This window comes from Capsicum annuum, chromosome 9 (assembly GCF_002878395.1).
Source record: "Capsicum annuum cultivar UCD-10X-F1 chromosome 9, UCD10Xv1.1, whole genome shotgun sequence".
In the NCBI taxonomy this organism is placed as follows: Eukaryota; Viridiplantae; Streptophyta; class Magnoliopsida; order Solanales; family Solanaceae; genus Capsicum; species Capsicum annuum.
This window is the reverse complement of record NC_061119.1, coordinates 32,984,565-33,001,854: the sequence shown is the minus strand read 5'-3', so window position 1 is coordinate 33,001,854 and position 17,290 is coordinate 32,984,565. Positions and strand designations below refer to the sequence as shown.

The 17,290-nt window shown below is 27.0% G+C and overlaps 1 long non-coding RNA gene across 1 annotated transcript; it reads right to left on the bottom strand.

Moving 5' to 3' along the window:
- Positions 1–15,900: 15,900 nt before the first annotated feature.
- On the bottom strand, positions 15,901–16,957 carry LOC124887307. Its single transcript, XR_007044756.1, has 2 exons — positions 16,548–16,957; positions 15,901–16,104 (listed from the first exon to the last, which is right to left on the bottom strand). It is a non-coding gene; the product is annotated as an uncharacterized LOC124887307 (long non-coding RNA).
- Between the last annotated feature and the right edge of the window lie 333 nt (positions 16,958–17,290).

Below are 17,290 nucleotides of genomic sequence, written 5' to 3'. Positions count from 1 at the left end.
AAACTAATACAACTTAACAGGAAAGTAAAGCAATCAAACTATTTCATATTCATCATCTACAGGATGATTAATATATCTTTCGAGGATTATAAAGCAATCTAAGACATCTAAATTCATGGGCTCAACCTTATCTTCAGAGATAAAGTTTGCTTCAATGTCATTATCTGTTTTCTTAAGGGACGCCTGATAGAGTTTCACCAGATGCTTTGCCGTACGATAGATACGCGATCAGTGCCCCTTTTCTCCACATCAATAACATTTATTTTCAGTGTTCGTCCTTGGCGCTGTTTCAGGAGCTTCACCCTTCTTTTTACACTATTGGTGTTAAGGGTCATTCTTTAGTGCAAGGCGATCACCCTGATTAAAATATCTATCACGACCATGACCACGGCCACGACCACAACTATGACCACAACTGGGGTCAGGGCTTCTTTCATGCCTGGTTTGATGAAAATGTTCAGCATTCACTTCAGGGAATGGAGTAGTACCAGGAGGTCGACTTTCATGATTTTTCATTAAAAGATCATTATGTTGTTCTGCAACAAAAAGATGAGAGAATACTTTTTGAATCTCATTTCTCGGTACTGCTGCTGCAGGAGCATACTCGAGGCGGAAAAAGTAGAGAATGTTTTCTATAACATGTCATGATCTGTGATATCTTCTCTGTATAAATTCAACTGTGATTTAATTCTAAACATCACAGAATTATAATCAGTTATATTTTTAAAGTCTTGAAACCTCAACTGAGTCCACTCATAATGTGCCCGTGGAAGGACAACCATCTTCAGGTGGTCGTATCTTTCTTTTAAATTATTCCACGATATAAGTGAATCCTTAATTGTGAGGTATTCCATTTTCAAACCATCGTCAAGATGATGACGGAGAAATATCATGGCCTTAGCCCTGTCTTCATTTGATGCCTGATTTTCATTTTTTATGGAGTCTGTAAGATCCATCGCATCTAAATGTATTTCGGCATTCAGTGTCCAGGACAAGTAAGTTTTGCCCGATATATCTAAGGAAACAAATTCGCATCTGGATATATTTAACATTATTTAATAAAAATAAATAATTGATACCAATGGTAGGGGGTGCGGATTAGGCGCGGTAACTCTTTACAAAGTAATTTTATTTTCTTTACCTGTTTTTTGTCTTCTTCATTATATCTATATTCTATATCCTTTTTTAATTTTTTTTGTAATGGTTTTAAGTTTTCTGCTAGTTTTGGAATATATTCTCTTACTTGGTTTACTAATCCTAAAAATGATTGTAATTTCTTTTTTGTATCTAATTCTTCTTCTGAATTTATTATTTTTTGGGCTATATATTGTTGCATTTTGACTCCACTTTTATCTATTTATATTCCTAAAAATTCTATCTGATTTTTCATAATTTTTGCTTTCTTCTCACTTAAATTTATTCATGATTTTTCTATTATATCTGTAAACTGTTCTAATAATTTTAAATGTTCTTCTTTAGTTTTGTATATAATAGTATATCATCTATGTATACTATACGATCCGCACCCCCCCCCCCAATTGTAGGGGGGTACGGATTAGGCGCAGTAACTTTACTAGGAAATAAATACTTATTGGGTAATAAGTATATATTTTTTATATAATGTATTTTGTGAATATTATCGATTGAAATATTTTTCATTTTTATCTTCCTGACTTAAGATGTTTTATTAATTCATATTTTAAATTAGATATTATCGTAATTAAATTATCTAGTGTTCTAGGATCCTCGTTAGTGCTATGTAATCTTTTGTATTCTTGGTATAAACTATATAGTTGGGTTTCGATTTCTTTTAATGATTTATTCTTTTCGTAAGATGTATACATTAATTTATGTAATTGTTAAATGCTTTTAGTAATATTCATTAACTGTTTTTCTTCATTCTTGTTCCTAGTATTTTAGATATTCGTAGTTTATCATTTTATTCTTCTAAAGTAAATGTATAATAATCTATTCTACTTGTACTATATTTAATATCTTGTTTGAGGTTATTAATACTACTAACTATTTTTTCTTGTTCTCTTCTTAATGAATTTTTTAAACTATCTAAACTTTTATCTTTGCTTTTTTCTAAATTTTTCAAGGTTTCGTCTATCCATTTTAATTTTTCTATTAGATTTTCCATTATTTCTCTAATTTGTTTTCTATAATCAATTTCTTTATGTAGGTCTTCTTGGTTTTTTCTAATTTTCTTAATATATTCTGACATTTTTAGTCTGTATAATATCCATCTGAATCTAAATAGTATTGGTGTTCATAATATATAAGTAAGTTTTCTATACTGTTTAATAATTCTTCCTCTTCATAATCTTGTAATTTTTCTCATATTATTTTCTTTATGTCTATAATTTCTATATTTCTAAGTGTATATAAAATTAATATTTTAATATCATCTGTCATTTAAGCTTGATTAAATGCTTTTTCATAATATTTTTCAGTTGTTTGTTTTAGTCTAAGTAGTTCTTACATATTTTTATTAAGAAATTCTATATATTTTATATCTTTAGTTTCCATGTCTTTGTCTAAATTTACTTTCATCTGTTTTTTATTAACTGTATGTTTCTCATATCTTTTTTCAAAAATTCTAGATATATGTAATTTATCATGGTAAGTATTTGTACTAGTAGTTAGGTAGGCATGGTATGTAATTTATTCTAGTCATATAATATTTACCAAATATTTTTTCTAATATGATTTTTCTTATATCTACTACTTTTATATCCTTAAGTGCATACAAAATAAGTATTTTAAATTTATCTACCATTTCGCCAGATAAATAATTATTCATTTTTCATAAAATTACTATTTTCAAAATATTCCCTTCAATCATACACATAACAAAATATGATCATATTAGATTACTATATACTAGATCATTCTTAAATAATATGTTCGTCGTTCACTATTAGCATGGTAATCCAGATACTTTTCCCTTAAACAGCGCCTCAACTCTGGCTACTCCCCACCACGGCTTCTTGTCTTATTGGTTTCACCTTTAGGATGGCATAGTTCTTAGGGATTTTTCTCCATTTCCACTCTGCTAATAAACTTCTTCACATGTTATTCTTCGAATAATTCTATTATAAAGTAACTAACATGAACTTATCTTATTATATCATGATTATTAGGAATTATGAATTTAGCTATTCATAATAGTGAATAAATATACCTGTTCTGGTAAGTTTGATAATCCTAAGTTTCGTTCCTCCATAGATTTTTTTCCATTGAAATATACCTGTTTTTTAAATAAATAAGCAAAATATTTTTTGTAGACAAGAGAGAGAGTTTTTGCTTCAACGCATGAAGGCTTACCCTTCATCTGAGCAAATACTCGTTTATTTATAGGCTGAAGTTGTAAACAAACTTTACATGCACGTGTCTATTTTAAAGACTAAAAAACTTTAACAAAATTGTCAAAAAGGCTAGGCTATAGCTATCTAACAAAAAAGTCTAAAAGTCTTTATCTTAAACTATTAAAAGACAAAAAATTGTTAATACCTAAGACTTTTTCTATACAAATTTTTACAATTTACGTAAAGGAAATTGTGAAAGTTATCTACATGTCACTTTCACAATTTAATAGTTTGTCTTCTCAATTATTTTGCTCCATAGTTATCTTTTTTTTGTTGTATCTACTGTTTTTCTATCTTCTTATCAGTGTAGCATCACATCTGGAATAAAGTTGTGCTTTCTACTACATCTACTGCATATGTGGTCTTTGTATTTTTGGCCAACTTTTTCACAAAATTGATCCATAGCTTCTTTTGAAATAATTCCCTTACTGATAAATCTTGTTAATGGTTGTTCTTCTGGTCTGAGGAGTGTTAATCCCCATTTTCTAAGTTCTTCAATGTCACGGTCTCTAACTTCTTTTCAAGTTGAATAAATCAATGCTTGGTTCCTTGAATTATATATCCAAACTGGCTTTTTATTTAAATAATTATTAAGTAACTCTGATAATATATTGCTTATTCCAATAACTCTTTTGTTGCGGTAAAATGCTGGTATTTGCATTTTTGGTATCTCGGTCTATTCACATATTTCTTCCGGAATAATATAATCTCTGGTCATACCCATTTTGACCACATTAATAGTCTTTTTAATTTCGTCAAATAATATTTCTGCTGGTGCGGAGTAAAATCGAACATAGAATAATTGTCCATTGGTAATTCTCTTGTAAGTCATAAATTCTTTATGAATTTCTGGGATTCCTGCTAACTCTTCTCCATCGGTTGTATAAACCGTAGATAATAATCCATAATAGTAACATGATTTAATAAAATTTGGGCTTGTACCTGGTAAGACAATAAGTTTATTGTAATTTTGACATTTTTGGGTAATATATCCTTTATATTGTGCGGCTAAATCTTCACTTTGAATAGGTTTGGTATTTAATAAGGTTTATAAGGTGTGTATGTTGCCAATGTATTTACGAGAAGAATAATTGTATGTCTTTTTTTCTTGGTTAAGTGATTCAGAATAGGTATGTATCTGGGGAGGTGCAAATGCTTCTACATTTTGTATATTTGGTGTATATGATTTTGAAAATATTTGGCTGAGGTTATAATTCTTTTTCTTTGGTATTTCAGGTCTATTTTTAGTGACTATATTTTTTCCTTTAGATGTACCTGCATCTGTAATTAAAGTTTCGTTAGTAATTTGAGTTTTAAGGTGTTTCTCATCGTCACCTTCTAGGTCTAGTTTCTTAATGTGCTCTTCCTGCACAGTATCTTATTTTTTATAGTGCTCGACTTGCAGTTTTACATTTGTAACTTCAGTAGTTAGTGTAATTACTCCTTCTTGTAATAACTCAATTTGTTTAAACATTTGGAGCAATAAATCAGTCTGGGTATCTTTGGCATCAACCTCTTTCATTGGTTAATCAGTTTGAGTAGCTTTGTCTTGATAAGTAATCTTCAATGATATTTTTGTTAGTATTGATTACTTCAATTGTAAATGTAAAATTCAGTATATTTAATACTAGTCTCCGAATTTCCTTTGTCGTAACTGAATTTTGTATTTTTCTTGTTAGCCACCCTCGTACCTGTGTATTATCTGTTCTAACAATAAACTTGTTATACACGATATATAGTTCAAATGCTATTAAACATTTATATAAAGAACATAATTCTTTTCTATTTATTTCCCATTTTATTTCTGTTTCATTAAACGTTCCTGAATAATATCTACAATGATGTTCTAATTTTTCTTCACGTATATTTGAGTACTCCTCCATAACTATATTCACTTGTATCAGCTTTTCCTATATATGTAAATTTTTTATTTTCATCTGAAAATTGTAATTTTGGTAACTCTTTACAAAGTAATTTTATTTTCTTTACCTGTTTTTTGTCTTCTTCATTATATCTATATTCTACATCCTTTTTTAAGTTTTTCTGTAATGGTTTTAAGTTTTCTGCTAGTTTTAAAATATATTCTCTTACTTGGTTTACTAATCCTAAAAATGATTGTAATTTCTTTTTTGTATCTAATTCTTCTTCTGAATTTATTATTTTTTGGACTATATGTTGTTGTATTTTGACCCCACTTTTATCTATTTGTATTCCTAAATATTCTATCTAATTTTGCATAATTTCTGCTTTCTTCTCACTTGAACTTATTCCTGATTTTTCTATTATATCTGTAAACTGTTCTATTAATTTTAAATATTCTTCGTTAGTTTTTGTATATAATAGTATATCATCTATATATACTATACAATTACGTAGTTGTTTAAAATAACTATCCATAAAATGTTGATATCTACCTGGTGCATTTTTATATCCAAATGGTAGTACATTCCATTCATAAAATCCTTGTGGTACCATAAATGCGGTTAATTCCTTAGATTCTTCTTCTTCTAACTTTAAATGGTAAAATCCTGATTTACAATCAAATTTATTAAAATAATTATATCCTTGTATTTGCCTTATTTTTAATATCTTGTTTGGTATTGGGTAATTATAAGTGATTGTTTTTGCATTTAAATTTCTATAATCAATAATCATCCTACTTTTTTCTCTTTTTTGTTCACTATGTTTATTTACTATAAATGTTGGGCTATTATGTTTACTATTACTTTTTTGTATATATTGTTTTTCTAATAATTCTTTTATATGCATTTTAAATTCTTTTAAATCATCAAAATTATATGTTAATGATTTTTGGGTTATTATTCTATTTTTATCTATTAATTCAATTTTTATAGTGGTTTTATGTTTTTCTCATCCTTTTAATGGATCTTCACTATATAATTGTTCTAATTTTTTCTTAATTTTTTCTATATTATTTATTGAAAATATAGTTATTTTCTTTTTCTTTATTGAAAATACGACCAGTTCTATTGTATCTTCAGTATTTTTTATATTTTCTAATTTTTGTGTAATTTTTTCACTTTCTTTTATCCAATCACTTTTCTTTCTTATTTATTAATAACTCTTTTTGCTCTTATTTTCTGTTTACATGGTGTTGTAAACCACCAATCTGTTCTAGTTATTATATGTGGGTATAATTTATCTAAAAACGGCATTCCTAAAAGTATATCTTTTGTGTTAGCTCATAATTATAGATTTCTGCTATTGTTAATATTTTATCTCATATTTGTGTTTTTACATTCTTAGCTTTATAAGTAATTAAGCTTCCTTCGTTATTAAATCCTTTAACTATTATTGGTGTTTTTAATTTATCCCATTTACTTTCTGATAAACAATTATATCTACATAAATTAGCTTCTGCTCCTGTATCTATCATAGGCATATAGTATCTACTATAATATTCTTCTACTACTATCTTCATTAATACATATATTTTCATATTATGTTAGAGCTCTTCTTAGGAATAATCTTTCCCTATTATATGTTATAGATAATTGTGTATCTATATTGTATGATTTTACTTGTTCTAGCCATTTAATTTCTAATATTATGTCTGCTTTTTGCATTTCTTCCTTTATTTCAAATTCTATTTTCATTTTTCTAACTCTTATTATTATTTTTTTTCTGCTATTTTGTTTAGTTTTTATTAAGCTTCTTGGTAGATCTGGGCATATGTTATTATCAGATTTTATTTCCTCATTTTTTACTAGATATTTTGCTATATAATTTTCTTCTTGTCCAGTATTTAAGAGTATTAAATATTCCTTTTCATTTATTGTTCCTACTATATAATTTTCCTCTTGTTCTGTATTTAAGAGTATTAAATATTCCTTTTCATTTATTATTCCTGTTATATAATATTGATTTAAATTAACTATTGAACTTGTTTCATAACTTGTTCTTTTTGATGAATTTGATGATTCTGTTTTTTCATAAGATATTCTTTTTATTGTACTTATTCTATCATTTAGTATTTCTAAATCTTCTTCTATGTCTATATTTCTATAACTATAATCATTATTATCAATTATTTTTACGAATTGTTCAAAAGGACTTTCTATTTGTATTTTATTAATTTTATTTTTTCTCATTATTTTATGTTTTGTTGTTAATACATATAGATTTTTACATCTTGCTGTAAATATTTTACTTCCTGGAGTTAGTTCTATTCCTGATATTTTTCAATATAATACTAATGATTTATCTATATTTTTATCTGTTATTGCTACTGAATAATTTGCACTTATTATAAATTTAAATTTTTGGTATATTAAATTTCCTTAATTGCAGTTATTATGCTTTTTTTATAGGTCTTATAATCCTATCATCTGCTAAATATAATTCTATTGGTGTATCTATTCCTTCTCTAAAACATGTTTTTATTAATATCTCTGTACCTCCAAGGTGTACATATTTTATTGGGTCTCCTCTACTTTTTATATCGTTTATTTCTTTATTAATTAACCTTTTTGTTACTAGTGGTATACTAGCTTTACCTTTGCATATCTGCAGTCTATTACATGTTCCTTTTGACTTACTACGTAATATTCTTCCTTTTCCTAGTAAATATATTTTTTATTGTTGGTATTTTAAATATTTTTTCTACACTTAAGTCTGACTCTTTTCTTTTTATTTTCATCAAATATATTATTATCAAATATTATTTTTTGATCAGTTCCTTCGTCTTTTAAATATTTTTCTATTGTTATTATTTTTATATCTTCTTCAGTCGTTTGGTTTATTTGTATATCTTCTCCAGTCATTTAATTCATCTAATTCACTATCTATTTTATTATCTTCTATTTCATTATCTGTTTCATTCTCTGAAATTTCATATATATTGTATTCACTTTCTAATTCGTAATCTATATAATCTATCTGCATATATTCTGTATTTTGTATTTTTATTTCTGATATTTGCTTCTTTTTTTTTTTTTAGGTAATTTACAATCTCTAGCTAAATGTCCTAATTTTCCGCAATTATAACAAGTACATTCCTTTGTAGATTTCTTTTTCCTATATGATCTTTTATGTTTATAATTTTTTACATAATATCTTTTTCTTGGTTTCTTATACTTATATTTTGATTTTTTGTATTTCTTATGCCTTTTTCTTTTTTTATAATATCTTTCTTCGCATCCAAATTGAGGTGTTATTTTATCTTTACAACATGCTAAATTTCTTTTTAACGTGCTGATAACGTGATATAAAATTATGTATAATATATATATAGTAAAGTGTAACAAGGGAGACAAGGAGGAATCTTTTATTCACACATCACCTTTTCTACATAATAACATAGGTTATTTATAGCCCAAGTAAATGATAAAAATTTATCTTAAAGAAAGAGGTGGAAGATTACATCATATTAGAGCCAATTTATATAAAGCCACATAACACTTTAAGATGGACACATGAACATTCATTTTGACACATGGAATCCATGTGTCTTCCTAACAACTAGTAATTACATTGGACTTTTTGGCTATAAGTTTTCTCCTAGCGATATAAGCAATTGCATGAAATGGAAAGGGCAATTAATATAAATTGCGATGAAATGGTTAGGGTACCTTTATTTTTAATCAGAGAATATAGATTATAGTGGGATGATCGAAATCCCACATCTTTAATTAGATCTCATTCTTAGGTTCTAGTCATTGGGAATGACAAATTTTGTTAGGAATATCATTTCCAAAAATGAACTCTACAATATCCAAACTCAAATTTAATGAGACCCAATATAAATATCCTTAGACACCAAATAAGAAACCAAAAACAAATGAAGAGGATATGGTTCTTTTGGATTCCATGGTTTTGGCTCATTATAGTTTGAATCATGGATAGATTTATCAAATTCTTATTTTCTTTGGGAGGTGGGGTTGGTGACATGTACAGCTCTTCATAAACTTGGTGTAGCTAATGCCATGTCATAATTAATTTTATAAAGATTTGAGGTGATCTGGCGATGTCCATTTGTGGTGTCATCTTATCTGCCTTGCACATTAATTTGTGGCTAGCAAGAAACTCATAAATTAAGTTAGGATGCATGCAACATAAAAAAATAGTTTAAATTACTGTATAACATACTGTAATGCATCCCTTCTATATCATTTTATTTACTTGACCTCAAAAACAATATATTATTGCCACAAAATCACAAATAAATCAATAGATAATGATGAATATTATGAAAGAATGATTGGAACACTAATTTTTTATTCATAACAATAACTTTTGAAGAAGACAAGATTTTCTAGACCTTGAAGATCGTTCTTTCTGATGTTCTTTATTTGAGATGGAGAGAAAACGAAAAAAAGCATTGCCTTATGATTTTTTTGGATCATACCAATTTAACGCTTTGAAGTGTCTTTTCAGGAAATGTGTCTTTTCACGAAAGATATCTTTTCCATAAATTTTCATCAATTTTTAGAAAAAACCAATGAATTTTAACTTATCTATTATAAACTCCATACTAATAGATATTTAGTTTTAGACCCAAAAATTTTAATACTTTATTAGATCATAAATAGGGTTTGTTTATAGATAGCATATTTATGTATAACATATTAATACGTGAGTCCACAAAATAAAAATTACTAACACCTACTAAAAATAATTCTTTAAATTTATTTATTCAACTTATGAAATCAAATTTTTTTTATCATGTTCTTCTAATAATACTCTATCATTAAATGATTATATAAAATGTATAATACACAGATTTATATTTTAATATATAATTAATAAAGTTAATTTAATAAAATAAGCTCCTAATAAATATTATTTGAAAAAAGTGTTAGATCAACAAAAAATAAGTAAAATAAAATGAAAGGAGTAAACGATATACATTTAATGCTACTCCCTTCTCCCAAATTAGTTGTATTTCGCTTCTTCAGAATTAAAAGTTGTATTTCTCTTCTCCAGAATTAAAAGAAGACACCAAAATTTTTGCTATCCGTGAGATTAGAAAAAGGATCGGATTATAAGGATTTATTGTACGTAATTTTATCTTGCATTATATCGGAGACTCTTATTTTGCTCTATGAAAGTTAATTTAATTATTTTTAAATTTAAATTGCATTAGATTAAATTAATATTTTAAAAATGAAATTCAAATATTCAAAAAGTATATGAAAAACACTACAAGTTGCAAGTTGTCTCAAGATTTTTTCTCTTTAAGATAATGATAAAATTTACATAATTTAACTCTCGAAAAGTAAAACATATCAATTACTTTGAAATGCTGAAAGTACCATGTTACTTAAACTACCATGTTACTTAAAAAGACAACTACAAGTAATTGCTCATACATAAAAATGTGAAATTTATTATTTAGAAAATACTTCCTCTGTTTTAATTTATTTATCTGATTTTAATTTGGCACAAAATTTTAGAAAGTAAAGAAGGTTCCTGAATCTTGTGATTTAAACTAAAAATATATAAAATATATTAAAAATTTTTTTAATTTTGTGTTGTTAAACATCATATCAAAACTTAAACCTAAAAATTGTTAAAAAATAGTTCTTTTTTATTTAATCTAAAAAATAAAAATAAATCAAATAAATCAAGACTAAAAAAGTCATATTTATTCGAGCGGAATAAAAAATTTTAATAGTCTTCATAGAATTTTTTATTCTTTCATGTTGCTCCACTTGGAGCTCTTCTTTTTTTCTTTTGTCTTTCCTATTTTTTTTTAAATCATTTCTATTTTATGTGTGTGTCTTTCTTTATTTTTTTTCACTAAATTCTTTTTCTTTTAAGTTTATTTTTACATGAATCAAAACGATTGGTGTAATTTGTGCTTTTGACATTGTACTTCTTTCATTTCAATTAAGATTTTGGAATTTAATAATTTAAATTAAGATTTTGGAATTTAATAATTTAAATTTAAGATGTACTCCTTCTATCTTATATTAGTTATTCATTTTTCTCTTCACCTGTCCTTACATAATTATAAATAAGAATAGTAATTTTATGATTTTTTTTTGAGAAAATTATAAACTTTCATACACTTCAAAAATAATTTCAATTGTAAAGGTAAAAAAAAAAAAATTCTTTTGTTTTGTTAATTGACAAATAATTTGGGTCTATTATTTTTGATAATATGGACATCTAATATGAGATGGATGGAGTATGTAGTTTTTAAATCTTGTGATCTTAGACTTGACATGTAGAATGTTAAAATTGAAAAAATTTATTGCATATAGAAAAAATCTCTCTCTTTGAGACATACCCCAAAAAAAAGTAAGACATTTAAATTGAGATGAAGAAATAGCAAATTTTTATGAATTTTTTAGCTCTTTACTGCTTTTGATTTATATTATATTTTATTTTCAACGTTTATACTTAATTTGTAATGAATATGTTTAATATAATGATGATGGTTTTAATTATTTTCTTTAAAAATGAATTCAAGACAACTGAATTTTTACATAATCAAAATCTTATATTAAATTGGTACTATTCAATTAAGGTGACGTAATAAAGATTATTTTTTATTTTATAGATGAAAATAATTTATTAAGAAGTATGTCAAAACTAAAAATACTATAATTATGAAAAAGAAAGCCAATTAGATTACTCTTTATATTGTTTTTCATTACAAGCTTTTGGCAAAATTTTGTATGGGGAAGATTTATGAACAATTCATTTTGATATGTCTATGAACAATTCATTTTGATATGTCATTAGGTTTTAATTTATTTTAATGTGTCATTAGGTTTTATTTTATTAGTTATGCAGTAAAAGAATATAACATAAATTAAAGTTTTTATTTAAAATTATTAATATTAATCTAAGCAATAACAACATGAAGAAGAAGTATACAAGAAAATAAGGAGACAAGACAAAAGATTAGAGCTATTCGTTCTTCCAAGTATCAAATATAAAAGTCTTTCAAGTGTATACAATATGAATCCTTATGCCTTTATTTATAGTGTCATATAGAGACATGCAAAAGATTGTCATAAACATGACATTAACCATTAATATAATGGAGGAGGTTATGGATGTAAAAGGTTACAGGAATAATGGTCATCAATGGTGGAGGTTGTCTTCATAATAGAGGGGAATAACGGAGATAAGTAGTGGGAGTAATTTTTAGAGTAATGAACATCCACACTTATTGGTTTTATAACACTCCCCCTTGGATATTCATAGATGATGCCTCGTTAAAACCTTACTAGAAAAAAATTTCGTGAAAAAAAATTCCTAGTAAAGAAAACAGGATACATGTATCTTATAATATGCATTTGTTTGCTGCCTCGTTAAAAATCTTGTCAGGAAAATTTATTGGGACAAAATCTAGGCCAAGAAGAAAAAAAGTGCAGCGCATATTTTACTCCTCCTGATGCAAACATTATTTCACTTCCCAAAGATGACGCCTCTAATCATATATGTCTGCTTTCAAATGTTGGTATTGATTATGCCGTTGTGATCAAATCACATTCATGAAGATGTTGCATTCTTGAAATCGTCCTGATGAGTTGTTTTCTTGTTTCTTGGATATGTTAAGCCTATGAACACAACAAATAAATTTTTGAAAATCACATTATCTATGACCTCATCGTCGCAAGCCATTTGCATACTAAGCTTGTTCATAGCAACAACATATTAGCTGTGGAAACTCATTTGCATGATAGATCAAATATTCTTCCTACATTTGCATAACCAATCATCCTTTGACAATATTTGTTAGAAGTAATAAATCCATATCAATAATATTTGATTTCACTCACATTCACATAAAAGTAAAATTATATTTTTTCTGCACATTAATAAAACTATCATCTCATGTATAGAATAAGAGGATACATAAGTGCAATAATTGCAATAATACACGATATTTTTTAACCATTTTCATGAGATGAAAATTGATCTTTTTTTTTGTTAAGAGATTTCGCAATCATTGGGATATTCAATGGATCGAATCTCTTTTATATCCTTTAAGTATTTTTCTATAACAGTTGTCGTCTAGCTAGTCATGACAGTCATTCATTATACGCATTCAAGATTTTCATACATTGTCAGATTTAAAGAAACCTTATTCCATTCACTGTAGGAGAGCACATCTCCAAATAATAGTGCCAGGACTTTGCGAATAATCTTTATGCCTCAAGGTACAAGTCGTATTTTATATCTTACGATTTTACTTTGCGCACAATCATCAATTTGTATCCCACTGGCATTATACCTTAGTCTATGGACTCATTTCAAAACATCACTTTTCAAGTGAAAAATAATATACTTAAATTGCATATTTTATCTGTCCACAGTATTTGACAAATTTAAATTCAAGATCTTCGATACCATTTATAATGGTGAGCTCTACATTATACCAAAGTTACCGTCGATGGTTATTCAATATCGATTTCATTACGACATAACATATCAAGGTCGATCTCTTCTTTTCATCATTTTTAGATATCTGAACTTTTGTCAAGGTTTTATGAAGAGTTACGTCATAGTGCTTTTTAAAGAACTTGTCTCATTACCATTGACCATATTTATCATTTTCTCCTCCCCTTCTTCAAGGAGTTTTATGTTTGAAATCGATTTGTCTATCATGCTTCAGGCGTGTCATAAACTCTGTCCTTCAATGACTTCTCATTGGAGCATTTATAGTTGAATTATAGCATAGGATCAATCTGACAATGAATTTGCAACATTTTGCAAATCATGAATTGTCAATTGAACTTTAAGTTCACTATTTTTTTTTCGAGGATCTCGATAATTCATTTCATGCATTTCAACTATTAATCATATCCCCCCCTAATGTTAGGAAATCTAACATTCACCCCAATCTTATTTGGGGATCCATCTTTGTGCGTGATGGATACCACATATTCAAATTATTTAGATGGATTCATTTGATTTTTGACCCCGAACCAACAAATAGGGAAACCTTGTTGGCTGGATGCATACAAATGTTGCTATATTTATATAAAATCGTCTTATACCAAATTTTTTTTCATGGGAGATTTGTTCTCATAATCAATGGTTCAATTATAATTAAAGGCACACAATTTTCTGTTGAACCAATCAGCATTATTCACTTTTATAGTTTAGAATCATTCTCTCAATTTAACAATTTGAGCAAAAGAAATTGCAAAAATTAAATTGCAAATTGATAGCAAAGCAGATGTGACCAACCATAGATGCATAGCAAAGCGCATGTGACCAATCACGGATGGATCTCATTTCATTATAAACGGTCTACATGACAGGTGAATGGACTCATATTCACCTTATTGTACGTTTCAAAAATTTAGAAGATATAACTATCACCTTAGCCGGTATCGTATTTTATTGTGAGAACAAGCAACATAAGAGAATTCTTGAAGAATTATTTATTTCTTCAACATAAAACCTCATGAATTCTCAATTATCTTTGCATCACATTTGAATCGGGATGGCCAACTGATCATGTCAAGTTATATATTTCTTGTAAGCCTTTCGTTTGCTACAACATGTGATTTCATCACCATTTTCATATTTGTATCAACAAACATCAGAAAAATGAGCAAATTTTTTCATAAATATTTGTAATCCATTTTGATTGTAGTAATATGAAGATATAAAAATTTTCAGAATTTATAGTCTCAAAATAATAATAATTTTTTTTTATCAATTTTCTTGAAACTTTAAAAGTTTTTTGAGAGACTTACTACTAGTTCAATATCATAAATAATTTCAATCCTCCATGTAGTAACAAATTAGCTTTTCAAAGCTATCAAACACTTGTGCACTATCTCATATTTTAAAACACCATTTATATGGTGACCATCTCCTTTTGGGGAGAAAATTATTGTCATTGTAGTCAAAATTCTTATATGCAAGAGCTCTTTCTTGCTTTACTTTTGCCTTTAATAATTAATTTTTATAACATTTGGCAAAGTCCTTTTTGGCGTACCATATTTATGTGATCAAAAACAAATTTATTCGATTAGATCATAATTATTTTGATCATGACCAAAACCTTTATAGACACGAATCACTTCTTGATTTTACCCTTTGGTAGATCATGATAAAATATACTATAGTATCAATGACCTTTTTAAATCAAATTATTATTTTTTATTTCTCTCAGTCCTCCTAAAGAGGTGAGTTTTGAAATTTATCCAACCATATATAAGCACAATTTTATCCAAAGCTTTCTATTTTCACATTTTGACACATTCACTTTCAAGAATGGCCAAACATTCACAATGCTTACACGAGACACATTTTTTTCAAGAATTGAACTATAATCATATGTGCTTCATAATTTATTTTATAAGTTCATTGTCATGCCTTGATGTTTATCATATTTTATATCCATCTCAACATCACTTTGAAATACCAAGTTTATCTTCACTTTTGTTCTTTTCTCTTTTGATGGAGGATTTAGAGAACCTACCAAATTAGGTTGCACAACAATCATGTGCTCACTACCTTTCATACCAAATTGATGGTGACCAAAAAAATCAATTCACCTTTTGAAGGACAATTTGGAGAACCCATAATGTTCTTTTCTTTTACAATTACTATATATATATATATATATATATTTATACTTGGTTCCATCACGCCCACATATATTAAATCACTTGTCTTCTTTTCAAACTTATTACGCAATGCTATCAAATTCACATCAAAGAATGAAGCATATCAATGTGACGGATTTAATGACTTTTCATCAACTGCTTTAGCCATCATCATATTATCAGAATACCTTGAGACATGAACCAACATCTTATCAGTCAATCATTGACAAGATAAATCAAGTTCAATAAAACATACTTTTGAGTCTTAAATAAATAAATATCGTTTTAGATTCAAGTCATGCACTTATAAACGTTGCACTCTATTTACTGTACCAATTGCATATAAATGTTGTTTCTTACATGTCTATTTGGGACTATCAATTAATAAATCAATTTTTTTTTTGTGCAACAGAGATCATAATAGGAGAAAAAATCGTGTAAGTCATTCTTTAATTAACAACACAGTTTAGTCAAACAATGAACCACATTCGGACCATCATCTTATCTTCAATAGTAAAAGAAAAAAAATATCAAGTGATTATAGTAATAATAATTATAATATAGGATGCAAAATATAATCAGAGAATTAGATAAATAAAAAAGGAGATAAAGTGATATTAGAACATGTCACCTGATTTATTTCAATGAGCAGTATCAGCAAACTCAAATCATGAAAATTGATGCACAACGTTGTTCTCAACTTTGAAACGCTAAATTAGTTAGAACATCGTGCTGATAACGTATTAAAATTAATCTAAGCAATAACACCATGAAAAAGAATTAAACAAGAAAATAAGGAGACAAGACAAAAGATTAGAGCTATTCATTCTTCCAAGTATCAAATATAAAAGTCTTTCAAGTGTATACAATATGAATCCTTATACCTCTATTTATAGGGTCATATACAGGCATGCAAAAGGTTGTCATAAACATTACATTAACCATTAACATAATGGAGGAGGTTATGGATGTGATAGGTTACAAGAATAATGGTCATCAATGGTAGAAGTTATCTTCATAACAGAGGGGAATAACGGAAATAAGTAGTAGGAGTAATTTCTAGAGTAATGGACATCCACACTTATTGATTTTATAACAAAAATATTATTATTTTTATATTTAGAATTTAAGGTCGGACTTAACATGAGCCATGAATAACTAGTATATATATATCGTGATATAATAAAGGTAAAAGGTATTTCATTTTTTAATTTCCTGTCTCAATTAATTTTCACATAAAAAGCAGATTCTATGGTTCTTAAAACTTTGCACATTAGGACTTTTCCCCCCGTCATATATATGCACTTTATGACTTTATGTGACTTTGAAAAATAAAGAAAATATTTTACAAAAAGTGCTAAAGCTAGCCACTGC